Here is a 23,219-nt window from a genome sequence, read left to right as displayed (position 1 = left end):
TGCCTAATCAATTGCTTCCCATGAGATATTTGTTTTTGTTTTTCTCAGGAAATGCTTCCTCAGAGGATCAAAGCTCCCTTATAGCATCCAGGAGCCACTACAAAAACAAAACAAAGCAAAACAAACAAATTAGCAAAATCTTCAGCTCTTTTTCTGTGATCTTCAAGTGGGTCTAAGATTGGCATAAAAGACGGTTAAGAGGGGCTGAGCTCTAAGACAGCCCAGTTATTGCCATTCTTCCTTAATGTGCATTATCTGCCCTTCCCCTTTTCGCTGAAATGAAGTAGCCAAACTTTTAAGGATTCACCTGGTTTCTGCCCATACCTCCTGTGAATTCTCCTTCTTTCATGCTGGTATAGGTAGGTACCCATCTCAAGAACTGTGGTCTGAAACAAAGTAGAAATCTGTCCTCCTAGGACTAAGTTTAGCACTAGTTGTTACAATGGGTGGACCTGAGACTGCTCACCATATTGGTAAGTCCCTCCTCCATCCTTCCTCTCCCTCCCTCCCCATCTGCCCCCACCTAAAGGAGAATTAGCCTCTGCTGCACACTGTTCAGACAGCTGTCTGTGAACCTATTTTCCAGTGGCCGGCATGCAACTGTGCCCAATTTCTTTTTGATAAGAGACAATAAAGTTGAGAACCATTTATTTTCTGGTTGACCAAACAGTTTGATCGGCATGTTCATTATCAATTATCACAGGTTTCCCTTAAATTCTGTCAACCTGCATGGCTCTCATTCTTACTCTGCCAGAAATCCTTGTCTCTCTGTCTGTATCCTGCTTCATTGCTGAAACATCTTTCAAGAACTGTGAAAGGGTTGAGATTTTACCCAACTTGCAAGGTAGTAAAGTTAGCCTGCCATGAAACAGAGACAAAGATTCATGGATGCTGGGAGAAGACACAATACTCCCAATTCAGAGATAAAGGACTTTATTTCTCATAACAGTACCAGTAGTCAGAGTATATGAATTTTGGCATACATTACATGAATCCCAATTCTTCCAGGGAGACACGAAGAGAGCAAGATGACCGCTGCAAACAGTGGGTTTCAAGAGAGGACTCCTAAGCTTAAGAAACTTGAATCTTCTATAATGGGAAGTAAGCATGTCTGCCCCTTGTTTATGTAGGAATCCTTGTCTCATTATGTTGAGCAGCAAGCAAGCCTACTCTTTGCTTCAGAGTGAAACACTACGCCTTCCAAGTCTGATCATTATGCAAACATCTTTGAAAACAAAGTCCAGAACAAAAGCAGTTAGTACTTCACTCATGAGACATGCAGCTATACAAGAGATACACTGAAAACTGTTCCCTAACAATAACAGTAATGTGAAATTATCACTAAATATAATTCTAATTTTAATAAAAATTGTCAGACTCATTTAGGGAATTAAGAATATCTTTCCTAATAAACAAATACTTCCCATGTAAGTTTCATGCTGTTATCTATGCAATTAAAATGAATGAATGTCTCTTTAATATATTTTATTGAAGTTCAAATACTTGTTTATATTCCCCAAATTAGCTAGTAACATTATGGTTCTGTGTTCTGAGAAACAGTGCTAAAATGTTTGTCGAACAAGAAAGGATAGAAACAAATCATAGGGGACTGCCTGTGAGCTGGACAGCGTCAAGAAAACCTGACGAGTTCCTGCTTGATGTATTTTGGTGACATCGAAAGAAGGAGGCAGTTACTGATACTCAGAGGGCCTTAAATCCTCATCTGAAATAGATTAATACATGTTTACCATGTAATAGCATGCTTTAGATAAGAGAGCTAACCAGTATTGTATTTGGTAACATCTGCTTTTATTTAATTGTAGTAGTGACTTAATAGGGTCCATATGGAGTGAGGAGAGTTGTTTTGCAAAATTACATATTGAAACCCTGTTTTGGAGGGATGGAACAGTACTTTTCCCTTCAAAGGTGGCACTTTACAGTAATTTACTTCTTGCTAGCTAAAAACTACCATTTTTTACACAATTTGGATCATAAATTCTGATTTAAGGTAGTGATTTCATTAACAACACATTTTGTGAATTTGTAATTATTTTTACAATTGTGCTCAGCATATAAGCATATAATCAAGCAAATATTTTTTAAATATAATGAAAAGGAATAATGATGTCTTGATAACAAAGCTCACAATGTAGTTACATTTATTAAACACAAAAAGATTTGAGATATTTTAAATTATGATTTGAGATTTTTAAAGCTATGTTCAGAGTAAGAAAAATACAATAGATGGAAATAGTCATACTCTTCAGGGGTGATTTTCATTTAAGTCATCTATCAACAGAGATGAAGTATTCAAATTTTGTTTCACTTCTGTCTTCTCCAACTTGAAGAACTATGTCAATCTAGAAGAAGTGAGAGAGAGAGGAAATCCATGATGTTTGAACAATTAACAAAAAGTAATCTTTTTACATAGGCTCATGTGTTCTACATCCTCAAATCTTTGGGTCTATAGTTTCCAAATGTAACAAATAAATGATTCAATGGAAAAAGTAATGAAGTAAGACTTAAGAGAGCAGCTGGTCTAACCTTGAACAATTTCACTTGAATTATCTGCAATTAATTTGGGGGGCTATAAAATGAGGTGATTAGAAATACACTTGTCTTCTTAAGCCTTCGTTTGGATTAAGAAATGTGTAGGCAAATTAGATTAATGAATATGTCTACCTTCTTACTAACCAATTGCGCTTCCTGTCTATAAAGAATATTGAAATTATTAGGAAATACGATAATAATGAGCCCAGATTCATGACATTGACCAAAGACATTACCCAATACATCTTTTTTTTTTTTTAAAGATTTTATTTATTTATTTGTCAGAAAGAGAGAGAGAGCACAAGCAGGGGGAGCAGCAAGTGGAGGGAGAAGCAGGCTCCCCACTGACCAAGGAGCCCGATGTGGGACTTGATCCCAGGACTCCAGGATCATGACCTGAGCTGAAGGCAGACACTTAACCGACTGAGCCACCCACGCATCCCTACCCATGACATCTTATTCATCACCCAAGACACCTTAGCATTTTGACTGGAGAATCACTGGAAAAGAGCACCCTACCTTCTAAGGTGAGTCCTCCTGAGACATGGGCCACATGACATGGTGACAACCAGGGGTCCAACTGACCAACTGAATCTCACAAGTTCCAGTGTAAGGAAAGGGGAAACTGACATTAATTGACAATTTTTAGTTTTTACCAGGGTCATATACTAATACAAATTCCCTATGAGCTAGCTTATTTTGGTCCAATTCAGCAGAGATCTTAACATATAACAGCAAGTAAATGGAGGAGCCAGGTGTCTTCCCCATTTACCTGACATCAAACATTGTTTTCTATGCATTAAGTCACACTACTACTAAATAAACAATTAAATGAAATAACATTGCTCTTCTGGATGTCTCTTATCTCTTTGAATAGGTTTCACAGCTAGCTCCTTGAGGATAAAGATCAAGGCTTATTCATTACGGTACTTAGAGCCTCGCACAAAATCTGCACACACTAAGTGCTTATTAAATAACTCTTGCATGGAACTAAGACCATATCAAAAATTTATGGAATGTAAGAGTATTTTTCTCTTCAGTGTAAAAGATTTTTATTTAGATGAACATTTGCACCTCTCACTAGTTTTCTACTTGATATAAAAATCCAGAATGTTGAGATGTTTCGATGTGTAATAAGTATGGGAAAATGGCTTGAGAAAATAGAAAAACTAGATGAATTCCTGAGTACCAGCATAAATATTTTCATGGATTATTTAGGAATTAATAGCTTAAGTTATTCTCATTTGCCTGTTCAATTAAAAATAAAAGTGACTTAGGGTGCCTAGCTGGCTCAGTCGGTAGAGCATGCAACTCTTGATCTTAGGGTTGTGAGTCTGAGCCCCACATTAGGTGCAGAGATTACTTAAAAAAATAAAAATATTTTTTAAAAAGTATAAAAAATTAAAAATATAAAAATAAGTCTATTATCAATACATGCTATATTAAAAGCATTAAAAAAGAGAAAAGGTATCATAATGGTGTAGATGAAAGACTTGAAAACTTGAAAAAAATCAAGGAAAATGGAATGGAAAGCAACAAATGGTTGACTAAAGAAAAATTATTATATATGAAAGATAAAGGAGATCCATAATGCACATATTTCTGAATAGGGAATAAAACAAATGAAACAAAAATACTCAATGATATGGCAGAAGGAAATTTGCTGAAATAATGATACCTCTGAATTTTACCAGATTAAGCAGGTGCAACACATTCTGGAGAAATTGACCAAAAAAAAAAAAAAAAGTGAACAGGCTTCCAAAATAAAATTACAGATTTTTGAGGTATGATAGATATATAAAGAACTATACATATTTAATGTGTACAATTTGATGAATTTGGACATATGGAAACACCTCTGATACCCATGATCACTATCAAGGTAACGGACATATCTAATTTAATCTCCCAGACTTTTCCTTGTATCTTTTTGCACACAACTCACTTGTAAGTATTTTCACATAAATCATTCTTGTCTTTTCCATTAGAATGAGATTATGATAAGGATATTCTCTAATCTTTTCACTAGTTGTATTCTAAAACACAGTTAAGTTGGGGTTGCTCTCCATGAATTCATTACCATGCAAGTCACAAACCTCTACTGCATTTTGTTTTAACTCATCTCTACCATATTGAATCTGCCTCCTGATAAAATAAATCTATTGGTTGGAATACTAATTTTGCTACATGAAATAAATATGGGCTTTTAGTTGGAAAACATGGAGTTGAAGCATGACTACCCCTCTACTTGCTATGTGATTTTAGGCAAATTACATATCTTCTCTCATACCATTAAAAGCTGTAGATCTGTGGCAAGCAAGATTTGTGTTCTTGGTGATCAGCTGAACTGGTTTGCCATCACCTTCTTAATTTCTGCTCTTAGAATTCTATAGAGTTAGCCAATTAATCATATGACTCTAACGTGGCACACTATATGCATGCTCATGGTAGTTCCTGAGAATGAAAGACACACCCCATTATATCTTCACAGGAACTGCAGCTGATTTAAGTCACTGGATCTCCATTTCTGTCAAGACTTCCACTCCTATTGCCATTACCTAGGCTCCTGGCAACTCCTTTGATCTTTTCTCCATCATTTCTCTTTTGTTCTTTTTGCTTTCTGTCTCTCACATAATTCTCGGTTTTTGTACAATTGCTTGTTTTTATGAGTATTGCTTTACACCTGGTATGAGGTACACCAATTTCTTTTTTACTTATTTTTTAAATTTTATTTTATTATGTTATGTTAGTCACCATATAATACATCATTAGTTTTTGATGTAGTGATCCATGCTTCATTGTTTTCATATAACACCCAGTGCTCCATGCTGTACCTGCCCTCCTTAATACCCATCACCAGGCTAACCCATCCCCCCAACCTCCTCCCCTCTAACACCCTCAGTTTGTTTCCCAAAGTCCATAGTCCCTCATGGTTCATCTCTTCCTCCGATTTCCCCCCTTCATTTTTCCCTTCCTTCTCCTAATATCCTCCATGCTATTCCTTAGGTTCCACAAATAAGTGAAACCATATGATAATTGACTTTCTCTGCTTGACTTATTTCACTTAGCATCATTTCCTCTGGTCCCATCCATGTTGATGGAAAAGTTGGGTATTCATCTTTTCTGATGACTGAGCATTATTCCATTGTATATATGGACCACATCTTCTTTATCCATTCATCTGTTGAAGGGCATCTCGGCTCTTTCCACAGTTTGGCTATTGCGGACATTGCTGCTATGGACATTGGGGTGCATATGGCCCTTCTTTTCACTACATCTGTGTCGTTGGGGTAAATACCCAGTAGTGCATTGCTGGGTCATAGGGTGGCTCTATTTTTAATTTTTTGAGGCACCTCCACACTGTTTTCCAAAGTGGCTGTACCAACGTGCATTCCCAACAACAGTGTAAGAGGGTTCCCCTTTCTCCACAACCTCTCCAACATTTGTTGTTTCTTGCCTTGTCAATTTTTGTCATTCTAACTGGTGTAAGGTGGTATCTCAGTGTGGTTTTGATTTGAATTTCCCCGGTGGCTAATGATGATGAACATTTTTCATGTGTCTGTTAGCCATTTGTATGTCTTCTTTGGAGAAGTGTCTGTTCATGTATTCTGCCCATTTTTTGACTTGATTATTTGTTTTTTGGGTGTTGAGTTTGAGAAACTCTTTATAGATCTTGGAAATCAGTGCTTTTTCTGTAGTGTCATTTGCAAATATCTTCTCCCATTCTATGGGTTGCCTCTATGTTTTGTTGACTGTTTCCTTTACTGTGCAGAAGTTTTTTATCTTGATGAAGTCCCAGAAGTTCATTTTTGCTTTTGTTTCACTATCCTTTGGAGATGTATCTTGAAAGAAGTTGCCATGGCCGATGTCAAAGAGGTTACTGCCTATGTTCTCTTCTAGAATTTTGATGGATTCCTGTCTCACATTGAGGTCTTTCATCCATTTTGAGTTTATCTTTGTGTATGGTGTTAGAGAATAGTCAAGTTTCATTCTTCTGCATGTGGCTGTCCAATTTTCCCAGCACCATTTATTGAAGAAACTGTCTTTTTTCCATTGCATATTTTTTCCTGCTTTGTCGAAGATTATTTGACCATAGAGGTGAGGGTCCATATCTGGGCTCTCTATTCTGTTCCATTGGTCCATATGTCTGTTTTTGCGCCAATACCATGCTTGGCACACTTGGTCTTGGTAATCACTGCTTTGTAATATAGCTTGAAATTGGGCAATGTGATGCCCCCAGCTTTGTTTTTCTTTTTCAACATTTCCTTGGCATTCAGGATCTTTTCTGATTCCATACAAATTTTAGGATTGTTTGTTCCAGCACTTTGAAAAATGTCATTGGAATTTTGATCGGGATGGCATTGAAGGTATAGATTGCTCTGGGTAGCACAGACATTTTAACAATGTTTATTCTTCCAATCCATGAGCATGGAATGTTTTTCCATCTTTTTGTGTCTTCTTCAATTTCTTTCATGAGTGTTCTGTAGTTCCTAGAGTATAGATCCTTTACCTCTTTGGTTAGGTTTATTCCACGGTATCTTATGGTTTTTGGTACTATTGTAAATTGAATCGTTTCTCTAATTTCTCTTTCTACAGTTGCATTGTTAGTGTATAAGAAAGCAACTGATTTCTGTGCATTGATTTTGTATCCTGCCACATTACTGAATTGCTGAATGAGTTCTAGTAATTTGGGGGTGGAGTCTTTTGCATTTTCCACATAAAGTATCATGTCATCTGTGAAGAGAGGGAGTTTGACTTCTTTGCCAATTTGAATACATTTTATTTCTTTTTGTTGCCTGATTGCTGTTGCTAGGACTTCTAGTACTATGTGAAAAATAGTGGCGAGAGTGGGCATCCTTGTCATGTTCCTGATCTTAAGGGAAAGGCTCTCAGCTTTTCCCCATTGAGGATGATATTCGCTGTGTGTTTTTCGTAGATGGATTTTACAAACTTGAGGAATGTTCCCTCTATCCCTATACTCTGAAAAGTTTTAATCAGGAAAGGATGCTGTATTTTGTCAAATGCTTTTTCTGCATCAATTGAGAGGACCATATGGTTCTTCTCTCTCCTCTTATTAATGTGTTCTATCACATTAATTGATTTTTGAAGGTAGATCCACCCTTGCATCCCAGGGATAAATCCTACTTGGTCATAGTGGATGATCCTTTTAATGTATTGTGGATCCTATTAGCTAGGATTTTGTTGAGGATTTTGGAATCCATATTCATCAGGGATATCAGTCTGAAATTCTCCTTTTTGATGGGGTCTTTGCCTGGTTTGGGGATTAAGGTCATGCTGGCCTCATGGAATGAATCTGTAAGCTTTCCTTCTGTTTCTATTTTTTGAAACAGCTTCAGGAGAATAGGTATTATTTCTTCTTTGAATGTTTGGTAGAATTCCCCAGGAAATCCATCAGGCCCTGGACTCTTATTTTTTGGGAGGTTTTTGATCACTGCTTCAATGTTGTTACTGGTTATGTCAATAACCATATATTATGTTACAACTATTCAGGTTGTCAGTTTCTTCCTGTTTCAGTCTTGGGAGTTTATAGGTTTCCAGGAAGGCATCCATTTCATCCAGGTTGCTCAGCTTATTGGCATATAGTTGTTGAAAATAATTTCTAATAATTGTTTCTATTTCCTTGGTGCTAGTCATGATCTCTCCCCTTTCATTCATAATTTTATTAATTTGGGTCCTTTCTCTTTTCTTTTGAATAAGTCTGGCCAGTGGTTTATCGACCTTTTAATTCTTTCAAAGAACAAGCTTCTAGTTGTGTTGATCGGATCTACTGTGTTTCTGGTTTCTAATTCATTGATCTCTGCTCTAATCCTAATTATTTTTCTTCTAATGTGTGGCTTAGGCATCATTTGTTGCTTTTTCTCTAGTTCTTTAAGGTGTAGAGTTAGTTGGTGAATTCGGGATTTTTCTATTTTTTTGAGTGAGGCTTGGATGGCTATGTATTTTCCCCTTAGGACTGCTTTTGCAGGTTTTGGACTGATGTGTTTTCATTCTCATTGGTTTCCATGAACTGTTTAAGCTCTTCTTTTTCTTTCTTTTCTTTTCTTTCTTTTTTTTTTTTTTTTTTTGATTTCCTGGTTGACCCAAACATTCTTGAGCAGAGTGGTCTTTAGCTTCCAAGTGTTTGAATTTCTTCCAAATTTTTTCTTGTGATTGAGTTCCAGTTTTAGAGCATTATGGTCTGAGAATATGCAGGGAATAATCTCAATCTTTTGGTATTGATCGAGACCTGTTTGTGATTCAGAATGTGGTCTATTCTGGAGAAAGTCCCATACGCACTTGAGAAGAATGCATATTCTGTTGTTTTAGGGTGGAATGTTCTGTATATATCTACGAGGTCCATCTGGTCCAGTGTGTCATTCAAAGCTCTTGTTTCTTTGTTGATTTTCTGCTTAGATGATGCGTCTATTGCTGAGAGTGGAGTATTGAGGTCTCCTACAATTAATGTATTTTTATCAATATGACTCTTAATTTTGGTTAATAATTGGCTTATGTAGATGGCTGCTCCCCTGTTGGGGCATAGATATTTACAATTGTTAGACCTTCTTGTTGGATAGACCGCTTAAGAATGAAATAGTGTCCTTTTGTGTCTCTAACTACAGTCTTTAGTTTAAAATCTAATTTGTCTGATATAAGAATTGCTACCCCAGCTTTCTTTTGAAGTCTGTTGGCATGGAAGATGGATCTCCATCCCTTCACTTTCAGTCGGGATGTATCTTTAGGTTCAAAATGAGTCTCTTGTAGACAGCATATGGGTGTGTCCTGTCTTTTTATCCAATCTGCAACCCTGTGCCATTTTATGGGAGCATTTAGGTCATTCATGTTGAGAGTGATTATTGAAAGATATGAATTAATTGTCATCATGTTGCCTGTGAAGACATTGTTTTTATAGATTGTCCCTGTAAATTTCTTTTCTATATCACTCTTGGGGTCTTTCTCCTTTCATAGAACCCCCCTTAATATTTCTTGCAGGGCCGGCTGAGTGGTCACATATTCTTTCAGTTTCTGCTGGTTTTGGAAGCTCTGCTTCTCTCCATCCATTCTAAATGACAGCCTTGCCGGATAAAGTATTCTTGGATGCATGTTCTTCTTATTTAGTACCCTGAATATGTCTTGCCAGGACTTTCTGGCTTACCAGGTCTCTGTGGATAGGTCTGATGTTATTCTGATGTTCCTCCCTCTGTACGTAAGGAATCTCTTTCCCCTAACTGCCCTTAAGATGGTTTCCTTGGTTCTACGATTTGCCAGTTTTACGCCAGGGCATTGGCCTGTTTTCCTTGATCTTGGGAGGGGTCCTCTCTGCCTCAAGGACATGAGTGTTTGTTTCATTCCCCAGATTAGGGAAGTTCTCAGCTATGATTTGCTCAAATATATCTTCTAGTCCTCTCTCTCTCTCCACCCACTCAGGGATCTCAATAATTCTGACATTAGAATGTTTCATGGTGTCACTTATTTCTCTGATTCTATTTTCATGGATTCTGAGTTGTTTTTCCTGGCCTCCTCTTTTCCCTTCTTGTCTATTAATTGGTTTTCTAAAACACTAATTTGTTCTTCTGCCTTGCTTACCCTAGCTGTTATATTATCTAGATTAGATTGGATCTCATTGATAGCATTTTTAAGTTCTGCCAATTCAACTTTCATTTCTGCCCTTAGAGACTCTATGTTGCCATTAATCGATTTCTCCATTCTAGCTATCATCTTCACAATTGCTACCCTGAATTCCATCTCCGACATCTTGGTTTTATCTGAATCCATTTGTAAATCTGTGGCATAAGTCATAGTCTGAGTCTTTTCTATTTTGGGGGCTCCTCCTCCTAGTTATTCTGTTGAGGGGTGGTTAAGGGAATGTATAGAGTTCAAATTACTGAGCATAACCCAAGCAAGATGCACCTGTTTTCTAGGGACCTTAGGGTTGCTGGCCTCTTGTCTCCCAGCCTGTCTTCTGGGGAAGGGGCCTGCCACACTGGTACTCAAGCAACCCTGTTTGGGCAGAGTTGCCCTCCTCCCTGTGGTGGGAGATAGGCTCAGTGGAAACCATTTTTTGGGGGCTTTTGTTCCTTGGTGGCTTTCCCTGGTGGCTTTCCGTTTCTCTTCCGAGAGTCAGAGCACAAGAGACCATTTCCAACCCTTAGAGCAGAGAGATTGCAGTCTGTTCTTCTGTGAGCTCTCCAGGCCACACCATCTCTGGTTCTGTCTGTGCTGCTATAAACTGCAGCATCCTGGGTTGTGTGTCCCTCAGCAGCACTCCCAGTCCTCACCTCCAGGTCAGGGCACATCTCTGCCCTTTGTGCTTCTAAAACCACTGGCCGTCCCCAGTTTGCATGCGCGACCCCGCTGCTCTGGGTTTCCATCCCAGGGGTTGCCCTAAAGTCCTTTCCCCACCGCTACCAGTCTCTGAGTCTGTGCCCATCCCCAGCGCAGGAGGCTATCGCTCACCAGCTGTGTAGGATCCCCATGGCCAGGCTCCCTCCTGCTGCCGTTTATCCTCCGATACCTGCCAGCGGAATCACAGCTCCCTGTTTGTACCTCAAAATGAACCGCCTGAGATATTCTGTTTGTAGAGATCCAGACCTATCTTACATCTCAGGCTGATTCTGTGGGTGTTCAGAGTGGTCTGGTAGATATCCAGCTCAATTCCAGGGACTGGTTGGAGTAGGGTCCCCTACTCCTTTGCCATCTTTTCCCTCCGAGGTATACCAATTTCTAAGCATGAAGCATAATTCTTTTTCTTACATTTTACTTGGCTACTTTCAGTTGCTAGATGTTCACAGGTCACTTTTACAGAACCAGGAACATTTGTTAGTTTCTTCTTCCTTCCCTTTTACTTTCTCTCTCTTCCTTTAGCACTTCCTCCTTCCCTTCAAATCCTTCCCTTCTACTTTCTCTCTCTTCCTTTAGCACCTCTTCCTTCCCTTCCAATCTTCCTTCCTCCCATGCCTGTTCTCTTGTAATTTTGATTGTATTTCTTTCTTTAGCTTTAAGGAAGTCTAACGTTTGACTTCCAGATAAGTGAAGTGAACTTCTCTCATATATGTCACATATATACACATTATATATAATGTATATATATATAATTCAAGAATAGCTTTACATTATTGTACCTCTTTATACCCAAAGAAGACTTGCCATATAAAATATAAGATACCCAGTCAAATCTGATTTTCAGATAAGCAACAGTTAATTCTTTAGTGTATATCCCAATAATTGCATGGGAAATAATTATACTAAAAATAATTCATTTATCTGAAATTCAAATTTAACCATGAGTCTTGTATTTTTATACGTTGAATATGGCAATCTTAACTAAAGTATTTTTATAGGTCTAACAGGCATGCTTTTTTAATCAAGCAGTGTTGAAAATCATTTTATAATTTTTTGAATGATTTCTTTATTTATTTTAGAGAGAGAGAGAAAGAGAGAGCATGCACAAGCGGGGGGGGGGCAGAGGGAGAGAGAGAGAAGGAAAGCAGATCCCTGCTGAGTGAAGAGCCCAACAATGAAGCAGGGCTCCTTCTGACAATCCTGAGATCTTGCTGAGATCATGACCTGAGCCGAAATCAAGATTTACAGGCTTAACTGAGCCACCCAGGCACCCCAAAAATCATTTTATAATTTTTAACATTAGCACAACTCCACCAAGGAGATGTGGACAACATTCACATCAAGAAGATTAGAAATTACCAAATTAAATTGATAAAATTTTTATTGATGTATATTATACTTGTCATCATAAAACTACCTATTTTCACTTTTATGATAATTTAGTATTATATTTTATTTATTATAACTTACCTTTAATTTATTTTTTTGGAATTAAAATCACAAATATTTGTTTAAAATAGGTAGTCTCTTTATACTAAATCAATAACCTACTTATTCTAAACCACTTGGAAATTTTATTAATTTCCTTGAGCAACTGATTGTACAGAAGAAAAATTAAATACAAGAAGTTTGCAATTCAGCAGATGCTAAATCTTAAGTGATTGAATGGGGATAGGTATAAAACATGATTTTTTTTCTTCTTCCATCAAAGTAGTAGTCCTTAGGGTAGAACAATTTCACATATGTGTCAACATGAAAAGCTATTTTTACATAGAAGTTTTCTTTTTAAGTTATATAATTCATGAAGCAAAGTGATTATCATGTGTTGCTGTACCTACTCAAAAAAAAAAAAAAGCATTAACAGGCTTAAAAGCTTTCCTCCCCTTACACATACACACTATGATGACCCCTAGTGGTGAAGTCAGGCAAATGTGCCTGTACACAGCCAGATACACATGCATAGAATAGCTTTTAATCAAGAAGATTCATGTGGGTATAAAAACACCTTACTATTATATCAGTCCATGTGTTCCTTTGAATTTAATTCAGAGTAAGCTAGAAAATATTTTCATTTACTTAGTACAATCAGAGTATGAAACTTAACGAACATAATGGAAAAAAATTTCAGGTTAAATTGTGTTTATACCTAGTCCATTATTTTAAATTCTGACTTCTTGCAATACAGGTACTGATTGTGGATTTTGAGTTAACACTGATTTATATGTTCACAGTGTTTGAGAAATTTAGGATACTTCAGAAATCCTCTGATTTCAAATTCTTCATTTCTCAAAAAGAGTATATAGAGCAAAGAATGGCTGGGAAGCTTAAATTCAGTCAGCTATTTACTGACAGAGCTAGAACTAAGAAGTAGTCTCCAGACTACTAGCTCAGTGCAATTCTCATACCCAGCAGTGCCTTCTTTTGAAAAGGTCACAATATTTACTATAACAGGAAAAAAAATAGCAGAAATGTGTGGTTCTGTATAGGGACCTAATATTCATTAAAGTAAGCCTATGATATCTTTCCTGAAGGAAGGTATTAATCTTATTCTTTACACAATATATTCATACCCCAAGAGGCAAGAAATAAAGTCCTGCTTTCTGATTAATGTTAAGGTACAGCTAAGTACATATATCAGTGACAAATAAAACTTGGAAAATTTTAAAAATTGAATTTAATAATCTTAAGCCATTATGTTATAATAACAAAGGATCAAAAATATAACCATATAAAACTGAAAATATAGATTTCATTTGCATAGAGAACATTTTACATTCAATTTTAGTATGGAATTTTAGTAAGAGCTCATAAATATTTAAATAATTATGATATAATAAAGGTGTTTTTTAAATTTAAAATCTTGGGGACATTGTAGAGAGGATTCAAATCCCAGATAGGAAAATGAACTAGCTAATCTTTACAGAGTCCCCAGAAACCTTGAGCTTAACATTTTATGGTAACTGTATGTATGTATTGTTTTGTTTAAAACAATTGTAGGCTCATGAGGAGATTTCAGATATATTTTTCTCCTCCTGGTCAGAATCCCAAATCAAGAGTTTTCATGTTTTAATGTTCATTTTTATTTTTATTTATTTTTTTAAGATTTATTTATTTATTGTAGAGAGAGAGTGTGTACCTGCATGCCTGCAAGTGGGTGAGGGGAAGAACAGAAAGAGAGGGAGAGAAGCAGACTCCCCACTGAGCTGGAGCCCAATGTGGGATTCCATCTCATGACCCTGAGATCATGACCTGAGCTGAAACCAAGAGTCCATGGCTTAACAAACTGAGCCACCCAGGTTCCCCTAATTTCATTTTTTTCCAGATTTTATTTATTTATTTGTCAGAGAGAGAGAGAGAGCTCACGAGCAGGGGGAGGGGCAGGCAGAGGGAGAAGCAGGCTCCCTGCTAAGCAAAGAGCCTGATGTGAGAGTTGATCCCATGGCCCTGGGATCATGACCTGAGCTGAAGACAGGCACTTAACCAACTGAGCTACCCAGGCATCCCTCCCCTAATTTCATTTTAAATGAAGGTATTTGAATGGCTCTGCTGATAGGATATTATATATATATTTTAAAATTCAAAAATTATTTTAGCTATGAAAAGCTATATAATTTTGATATGGACAAATTATGGACAAGTTGATCAAGATCCTAAAGGCCATATGCACTTGGAAGCTCCACTGAATATTTTGCTTTGGAAAGTAGTCAAACTCCCATCTTTGGATGTCTTTAAGAAGTAGCTGAATGACTACTTATTAGGAATAGTTAGAATAAATGTTTTCATTCGGTGAGAGCATGAAATGAGGCATCTACTCCTTTCCATTCAATGAAGTGTTTCTATAATTTTTAGATTAACAATTGAGTCCTCACAGTCCTATGAGGTTTGGTCTTAATCCAACTTACATGAAAGCTTAAAATTAAGCAAAATCTCATGTAAATTATATCCAGCTAACTTCATTACCTTATTTTCCAAGGTAAAACAAACATCTGAGTAAGATTCTTTAAAGGTAGAAAATAAAAGTTATCTTAAGAATGACTACACTAAGAATTTTTAAAAAGTAAAATTAAAAATGGGTAAATGCAAATGTACCTTTGATAAGGATAAATTAAAATTCCAAAAGAGTTATTATGTTCCAGAATTATTTTGTAGTAACTCTTTTTTAAAGATTTTATTTATTTATTTATTTATTTCACAGAGAGAGAGAGAGAGAGAGACAGAGACAGAGACAGAGACAGAGCATGTGCATGCATAGAAGTAGGGGGAGGGGCAGAGGAAGAAGCAGGGTCCCCTTTGAGCAGGGGAGCCTGATGAGGGACTCCATCCCAGGGTCCTGGGATCATGACCTGAGCTGAAAGCAGACATTTAACCGACTGAGCCACCCAGGTATCCCTTTTATAGTAACTCTTAAATTGCATCTCTGAGTAGTATATTTGGTTGTCCTATGGAAACTATGAGAGTCTAAGCCAAGGCATAAAATATTTTCATGACTCCTTGGGTTAATATGATGATAATTTTACTTAGAAATATATGATGACAGGGGCACCTGGGTGGCTCAGTTGGTTAAGCGACTGCCTTCGGCTCAGGTCATGATCCCGGAGTCCTGGGATCGAGTCCCACATCGGGCTCCCGGCTCAGCGGGGAGCCTGCTTCTCCCTCTGACCTTCTCCCCTCTCATGCTGTTTCTCTCTCTCTCTCTCTCAAATAAATAAATAAAATCTTTAAAAAAAAGAAATATATGATGACAATTGATATAGAAGAAAAAATTTTTTCTCTTCCATTTTTAAGACTTTTATTTGGGTAAGTTTTAATCTTATAGAGAATAGTCACATATTTCACCAAAAAGCTAAGTAATTACTAACTGTAGTATCAAATTATGATTTGACATTGACTTATGCTCTTATATTAAAATCACACTGCTTACATTTTGATTATATACTCACAAATTCTATGTCTTAGCTCATTTGAAATGATTGTAGCTAATTTTTTCAAAGAAGAAATAAATTCTTGTAAGTCTCCAGATTTCCAGATATTGATTACTTTGTAATTTGCAATGAATGAGTCACTTATTTTTGGCCTTGCCTAGAAACACTATTCCAACAAAAATGGAACCAGATATCTTAATGATATTAATAAAACAATGACAACATCTAACATGTATGATAGATTAAATGAATCTCTTGGGGGCAAAGATTTTATAAATGTGTATGAAATAGTAATTCTCTATTAGACTACCAGACCATTAGAATGCTCTACTCTTCAATGAAGAGGGTAAGAGTGTAGTAAAAGTTGTAGTAGACAACCAAGTTCATTATCATATTAAGTTTGTTAATAATAAGCAACATGTGAATGATTCTGCCTATTCTAGAATTAAGGGAGTGAGATTAAATCATTTCAAAATCATGAAACATACAATGGAAGCACTAGATACACTAGAACTAAGATTATTCAACATCTTTTCTCATCTTTCTATTACTGTCTTTCCTCTAATTATAACTATAGTGATATGGGTTAATTCACTTTTATTTTTGTTCTTATATGTAGAAAAGGACATTTCAACTTAGATGTTTAGTTTCTCATTACTGTGGGAAATTAGCTCATAAAAGATTTTCTGAACTCCATAAGTATAAATTCCAATTCAATGCCTCTAATTTAATATAAAATATTAGCTTCTATATCGTACATTTTTATTGTTATCTTATGGCTTTTATGGATGCCAATCTAATTTCCATTCTGTTTTCCATTTTCTTTTCTGTGCCCATGAACTAATGAAAAGTACATTTAATATAGTACGTAATAGTTCAAAGGGGGCTAATTATATTTTGATAACAATATTAAGGACTGCCATTCTATAGCTCCTTTTCTTTTGCTACAAAATGAAAACCTTTATCATTTCTATTAATACCAATGAAACACACAGCACTTGTTACTCTCTAATATAACCTATTAGGGATATTCTCATAGTGTCTTCACTCGGAACATTTCTAACTTGTTTTAACTTCCTTTGTTAACTACAGTCCCAGTGAATCTTTGCTTCCTGCTTTCTGTGTGTATAGCATGACGCAGCCACATGCTGTAATAATTCCTTATGTTTTTTAGCATTTCAAAATTTACAGAAAGCTTCCACACATAATATCTCATTTAATCCTCACAACTGCCCAGAGAGTATGACATCCCATTTTATAGATGAAGAAAATGAAATTTAGAAACATAATCTTCCTAAAGCTATGCAGTGTCTAAAGGTATCCTCAATTCCTTTTCTCCATTTTTTAAAAAGATTTATTTATTTATTAGAGAGAGAGAGAGAGAGAGTGCAAACATGGGGTGGGAGAAGGGACAGAGAGAGAGAAAAATCTCAAGCAGACTCTGTGCTGAGTGAGGAGCTCAACATGGGGCTTGATCCCAGGGCCCTGAGATCACGACCTGAGCCAGAACCAAGAGTTGGGTGCTTACCTGACTGAGCCACTCAGGCACCCCTCCTCTTCTCCAGCGACCTACAGAATAATATGTCCTTTCTCATCAGATCTGTCACCCCATTCTAAATCATGACAAGTCTGATAATCCATTGAGGATTATAAAATTTTAGTCTATGGCAATTATTTATATGGTCTGGGTGAAACAGCAATGAAACTATGTCTCAACCTGGTGTGTTTGTTCATGGTGTTTTCCTGCATGCCTAACGTAGTTTACAATGAATCTTTTTCTTTTAGAGAAGCAATTCAGCTGTAAGGCAGAATATATGTGTCGTTCGTTACCCTTGCCAACTAGTCACAGGACTTATTTAACTTCAATCTCTTTATTGAGCCTCAATCTCCTCTTCTGAATGTTGAGGAATTTAAAGGAGAGAACTTTAAAGATTTCTTTCCAACTTATACATTCTATGTCTATGCTGAACATGATATATAAGAATAGTAGAAGAGGAATGCTTCAATGACTGGCATGAAGAATAATTGGAGACAAAAAAAGAACAAATGTATGCACAACATACTGGAGGCTACTGCAGTGGTTAGTAATGAGACGACAGAGTATGAATTTATAAGGGACAGTGATAAACTACAAGTGCAGGTGAAGGAATGAATCAAAGTGGTATTGGACAGAAAGACATGACAGCTACCAGTGACTGATTCAACGTAGAGCATAAATTAGTATTGGTCAGAGGTGTTCAAGGTTTAGTGAGAACATGGGTACAGATGAACAAGTGGGTCCAGATTGAAATGTGGGAACTAAGGGATACCCCATCTAAGGAAAAGGTGATAAAGTGGGTTGGGAACATACTGAGTTTTAGGTGAAAGTGATAATATGAATTCTAGACCATAGGATTGGGCTTAAGGCTAGAAATGTAGGAAAATCACTAGGGCAGAAATAACAGATAAAACTTAGTATCGAAGAGTCTCTCTGAGGAAGATGGTAGAACGAAAGAAGAACAAAGTTAGACTCTGGTGTTACAGCATACCAAGGTCACTGGGAAGAACATAGTAGTTGTAGTGCTGGAGGAATGGCCTTACAGGGTGATGGACACAACTATGGCCACAGACAAGACTCCCCCACCACCCTAGCCTAATGGTATGAAAGGCTCTATACCCGGTTTTCTTTTTCCTTCTCTCATCTGGTGAGTTCCTCATACTTCCCAGCCATACTGGACCTCCAAACTTCAGGTAGTGCCTGATGAAGAAATGGGGAAACAGTGGAGGCCATTTCCATTCACTCACCTATACCTAAATCTTATCTCTAAGTTTTGCACTGCTAGCTATTTATTTATGTTGATAGTAAATTCAAGTGAAAACAACCATAAAATCCAAACTTCATTCTTACCTGTCTTAGAAGCTGCCCAAACTGAGATGGCCTTTTTTAACTCTTCACATTTATCTTTTTTTACATTCTCAATCACTTGGTATTTTATGGTGGCTAACAAATGGTCAGTGGGGGAAAGAATGAACAAATAAATGAGCAGAAAACCAAATATTTGAGATACTCATAGTTAAAGGAGAGCATAAGTCAATGAAGGAAACGGGGAAAAAATCATACTATCTTCAGGGGCAGTGATAATAGCTAGCAACTTTTCAACTCTACCCTGTGTATGAATCACAGGGGGATCTTGGTGCAGCAGAGAATCAGCCTTTCCAACAAACTCTAAGACCCTGAGGTTCCACCAGGGACACACCTTAAATTATAAGGCTGTAGCTGGCTGTTCTACATATGCATGCCCCTGCTAATAACAGATGCATGAGAGAATGCCTATAGCTCAGCACTAATTCAATATTCTCTGAATTAAAACAAAACAAAGTGCTGCAGGTTTAATGGATGCAAATAGAGAAGAAAGCACATAAATTGAAATGATAGAGGAATGAACAAGTTTATGTAACTTTCCAAGCTGTAGAACTTATTTCTAAGGCTTTAGTTCATTAAGAAACTGGGTTCCATGATTATATTATTCACCTCTAATGTTATTTTGGGTAGTTGTAATCATTCACACATTTCAGCATGCCACTCAACTGCTCACTTATAAGTATCTATCATTTGCCTCTTGGGATTCATATATATCATTTACTTCTTCAGACACTTTCTCTCCTAAGTAATTTTTATTGAGTTGTTATTAACCTTTGCCGGGGGCAATTGTTATTTTCCTTTGGCTTTCTTATTCATTTTCTTTAATCTTTTTTGGATTCTCTGTTCTCCATTCGCTTGTAATTCTAAGATTATTCATTAGTTTTGTGGAATTGTGAGAAGAAAGGAAGTATGTGACAGAAAGCACACACAGCAAGGGCCAAGAGTTGTGAGGACGGACTTAATTAACACTCTAAATGGAAGAATGATATTCTATATTTTAATTTACTGAGGATAAAAAAACAAGTCCTTCTCTAAGAAGACCGCCAACTAAGAAGCTAACACTACTAAGACATGAGAGTAGGAACTTCTTCATAATCCCGACTCTTAAAAGATAAGGCTACATTACAGATGAGAGATGGAATAAGAAACTTACCTGACAAGGGAAGTGATTACATTTCCACAGGTACCCAGATGAGTCCATATGGGGAACTGTTTCATCAGTCGTATTAGACTAGCACAGATAGAAGTTCTACAAAGATAGTAGATATTAAATGCTTAATAGAACATTTGAAGTAAAAAATATAAGAACTTCTAAAAGCTGACTGTTTCCACAGAGTTGGCAAACATGCAACAAATGTAGTGAAAATTCACTTATCTCCTACTAAGAATTCTTTTAGGGTAAAAAGTCTAAAGCCTGAAATGGCACACAGGACTTTCCCTGATAAGATCTCTGCAACCTCGGACCTTAACCTTACTTTACACACACGTTGGTCTGCAGCCCTGACAAACCATTTGTAGTTCTTCAGATTCATCTTGTAATGCTTACTCCTCCATTGCACACAGGTCTGAAATATCCTTTTCTTATCTGACCTATAAATTTCTACTCTTTCTTCAAGATATCCTTTGAAAACCAGTACTTTTGTGATGCTTTCTCCAAGGACCTCAAGGAAAATCACTACCTTCTTCCACCCTGTTCTGTAGCATCTCACATATGTAATTACCTGAGTCCTTAAAACATTGCCATAATTATTACACGTTGGTCTCAGTATTTTATTTATTTTATTTCTGTTAGTATTTCTAGAACCTTGAACACACATTAATTCATTCATTGCTCATTGAATGCCCACCAAAGAATTTAATAAATGTTTGTAAAAATTTATCATTATTACAAATCATTAATTTGAGATTATCTTTTGAATTTATGATTCCCTACTCTTATTTCCTTGTTTCTTGGCTCCTCAAAAACATAAGTCTCCAAGAATACCTCACTCATATAGGCCCTTACAGTTTCACAGCTGGACTACAACCTTTTTAAACCATTACGTCTTTGCACCCAGTTTCTCCCTATCGCCAATCCTATGCATAATTCTGAAGATAATCTTTCTTAGTACCTATTCCTATCTAAAATGGTTTAGCAATCCTTGTTTGACTATTTGATGAAACGTTAACTCATTATTTCATTGCAAGCTCCTCCCCGTATCTTATCCTCCACATCTCTTTATTTTGAGCTCACGTATTTTCTTCAACAAACAGGTTGCTTGCAGTGAGAAACCCCTTTTCGCTGATAGCAGCACTCAACTTGCATTCCACTTCCTTGACAAAGTCTGCTAATATTCTGGCTCATTTAGCAAGGACTTCACCATTTAGAACTGTTTTCTCATGTACAACTTGCATAAATTTTTTAATTCTCCCTCCTTTCAATAGTATCTCAAGGATTAGGAAAAGGGTAAAGTTTTTTTTTTGTTTCTCTCCCCTAATTTTGCACTTTGCTAAAAATAACGTATATATTAAAATGATTGTTGATTTATTGACAAATACTCTCCACCACATTTTGTTACTTCATTTTGGCACACATCACTGTATAACTTCTATATAATGGTCTTGCTTTCATGTTGCCTTCTAATCATTGTTCTTTTTTTTTTAATGTACGTCATTTCAATCCATGGGTTATAAAACTGTTAAGAGGAGAAATGGATTTCTATATGGAAAGTCACTGTCATGTAGCAGGAACTGCCCTGAACTGGGAGTCAGAAAACTCAGGTCTGAAATCTGCCACTTGAATGGTTTGTTGGAAATATCTTTTATAACCATCATCTCTACATCTGTGAAACAAAAACAAAATCCTCAAAAATGTTGTGAGAATTAAATGAGATACTATGTGTGAAAACATTCTGCAAATTTTAATATGCTATACAATATAAGGTATTTCTTTTTATTATGTCTTCAACATTATTTTGTGGATAGGACATGTTGTGCATGGAGCAGACCGTCAGAAAAGGCTCCCTGAGAGTCTTGGGTCAAAGTAGGTGGGTCATATTTCCTTCAGTTTTTTTAAAGCATTAGCTGCAAAATCCTATTCCTTAGCTTTCTTGTGTTTCTCTTTAGTATACAAATTATTACAGTTCAGTGCAATTTTGGCAAAGCGTTTTTCAACGGTTTTCGTTTGCTTACCAAATATGACCTCTTGCAGGTTTATTTATTGCTCTACCAACTCACCCATGAAATTTGCCTTGTCAATTCCATCTTCCCACCTCACCGAGGTAGCTGTCACACCTGGAGCAGCCTTTATTCTCAACCTCTCCTACATTTCTTTCCCGCGGGCTCCTCTTCCCCTCTGCTGGCTGCCAAGGAGAAGCACATTTATTGGCATGGCCCGCAAACAGAGGCCTGCCTGCTTCCCTTCCCCCTTTCTCTCTCAGCCAAAGCATCACCTGCCAAGGGCTGGCGGTTGCTGCCCCCGCTGTCCACTGCCTCACACTGCTGCGGCTCGAGTCCTTTTTGGCAGCCTCTTCTGAAGTTCCCCTGCCCGCGGCTCTCCTGTGCCGCCGGCCAGCCGCCTCCACCTCCTCCTCCGGCCTGCGGCTCTCCTCGATCCCGCCAGCCTCTCCCCCCGCTCGGTCTGCGCGCAGCCCCTTCCTCCCGCCCTTGCCGGCCGCTTTACTCGCCTTCCCTCAGGCTGCTCCCCCTCTTTTCCTCCTCAGCCCTTCCCCTCGCTCTAGCAGCGGGGTTTCTTTCCAGCGTCCCCACCCTCCCTGGCCCGGGGCTTTGTTAACGCCCGGGACCACCTCTCTTGGGTCCCAGTGTGTACGTACGTCCACCGGATAGAACATTTTTGGAAAGTGAGCATTTTCTTCCCGCTTCTGTATTAGACTAGACACCAACCCCCAAATCCCGTGCCTACTCCCTTAGCCCGAAAAGGCGGGCTGTAGCGATGGTAGAAGAAATTCAGGGAAACAACGGGCCACAGGCTCGGTCGGTGGACCCCAACAAAGTTTTGGACGCTCGGGACTTGCCATCTCAGGCTTCCCAAACTTGACCAGCCTGGCAACCGACGCCAGCGTCCGAACAGCGCGCAGTGACTCCGGTGCTCCCGGATTCCCAGCGCTCCCCCGACCTTCCAGGGACGCTTGATTGAGGACGCCAGCCACTCTCCGGGACCAGGCCTGGGCCGCTCCCCAGCCCCAGCCAGGGTCCGCTGCCTGAGCCCCACCCAGTCCCCAGCAGGGGAGGGGCGCACTTGTTTCTAGATGCTCGGGAGAGGGTGGGCGAGATGAAAGAATGGAGCCGCCCGGGTTGCTGGGTTCCAGTCTCGGGGAAGAGGGGGTGGGCAGTGTGTCAAGGACCTCGTCCCAGTGCAGGGCCCCTCTGGAGGTCTGGCTACTTCCAGTGCGCGGTACAGTAGCGTCTCCCCTTCACAAGCCGTCTCCTTTAAGAAGAGCGCGCGCGTCTGTGTGTGGAGTTGTGTGTGTGCTCATGTGCAGATATGTGTGTGTGTGTGTGTGTGT

The 23,219-nt window shown here is 38.0% G+C and overlaps 1 long non-coding RNA gene across 1 annotated transcript; it reads right to left on the bottom strand.

The window, feature by feature from the left end:
* Window positions 1–2,072: 2,072 nt before the first annotated feature.
* Window positions 2,073–22,298, bottom strand: LOC113913235. The gene is made up of 4 exons (XR_003517128.2): window positions 22,146–22,298; window positions 21,931–22,055; window positions 19,868–19,963; window positions 2,073–2,360 (listed from the first exon to the last, which is right to left on the bottom strand). It is a non-coding gene; the product is annotated as an uncharacterized LOC113913235 (long non-coding RNA).
* Window positions 22,299–23,219: the final 921 nt, after the last annotated feature.

Source organism: Zalophus californianus, chromosome 4 (assembly GCF_009762305.2).
Source record: "Zalophus californianus isolate mZalCal1 chromosome 4, mZalCal1.pri.v2, whole genome shotgun sequence".
In the NCBI taxonomy this organism is placed as follows: domain Eukaryota; kingdom Metazoa; phylum Chordata; class Mammalia; order Carnivora; family Otariidae; genus Zalophus; species Zalophus californianus.
Note: the sequence above shows the minus strand (reverse complement) of the source record. Positions and strands in the feature narration are given on the sequence as shown.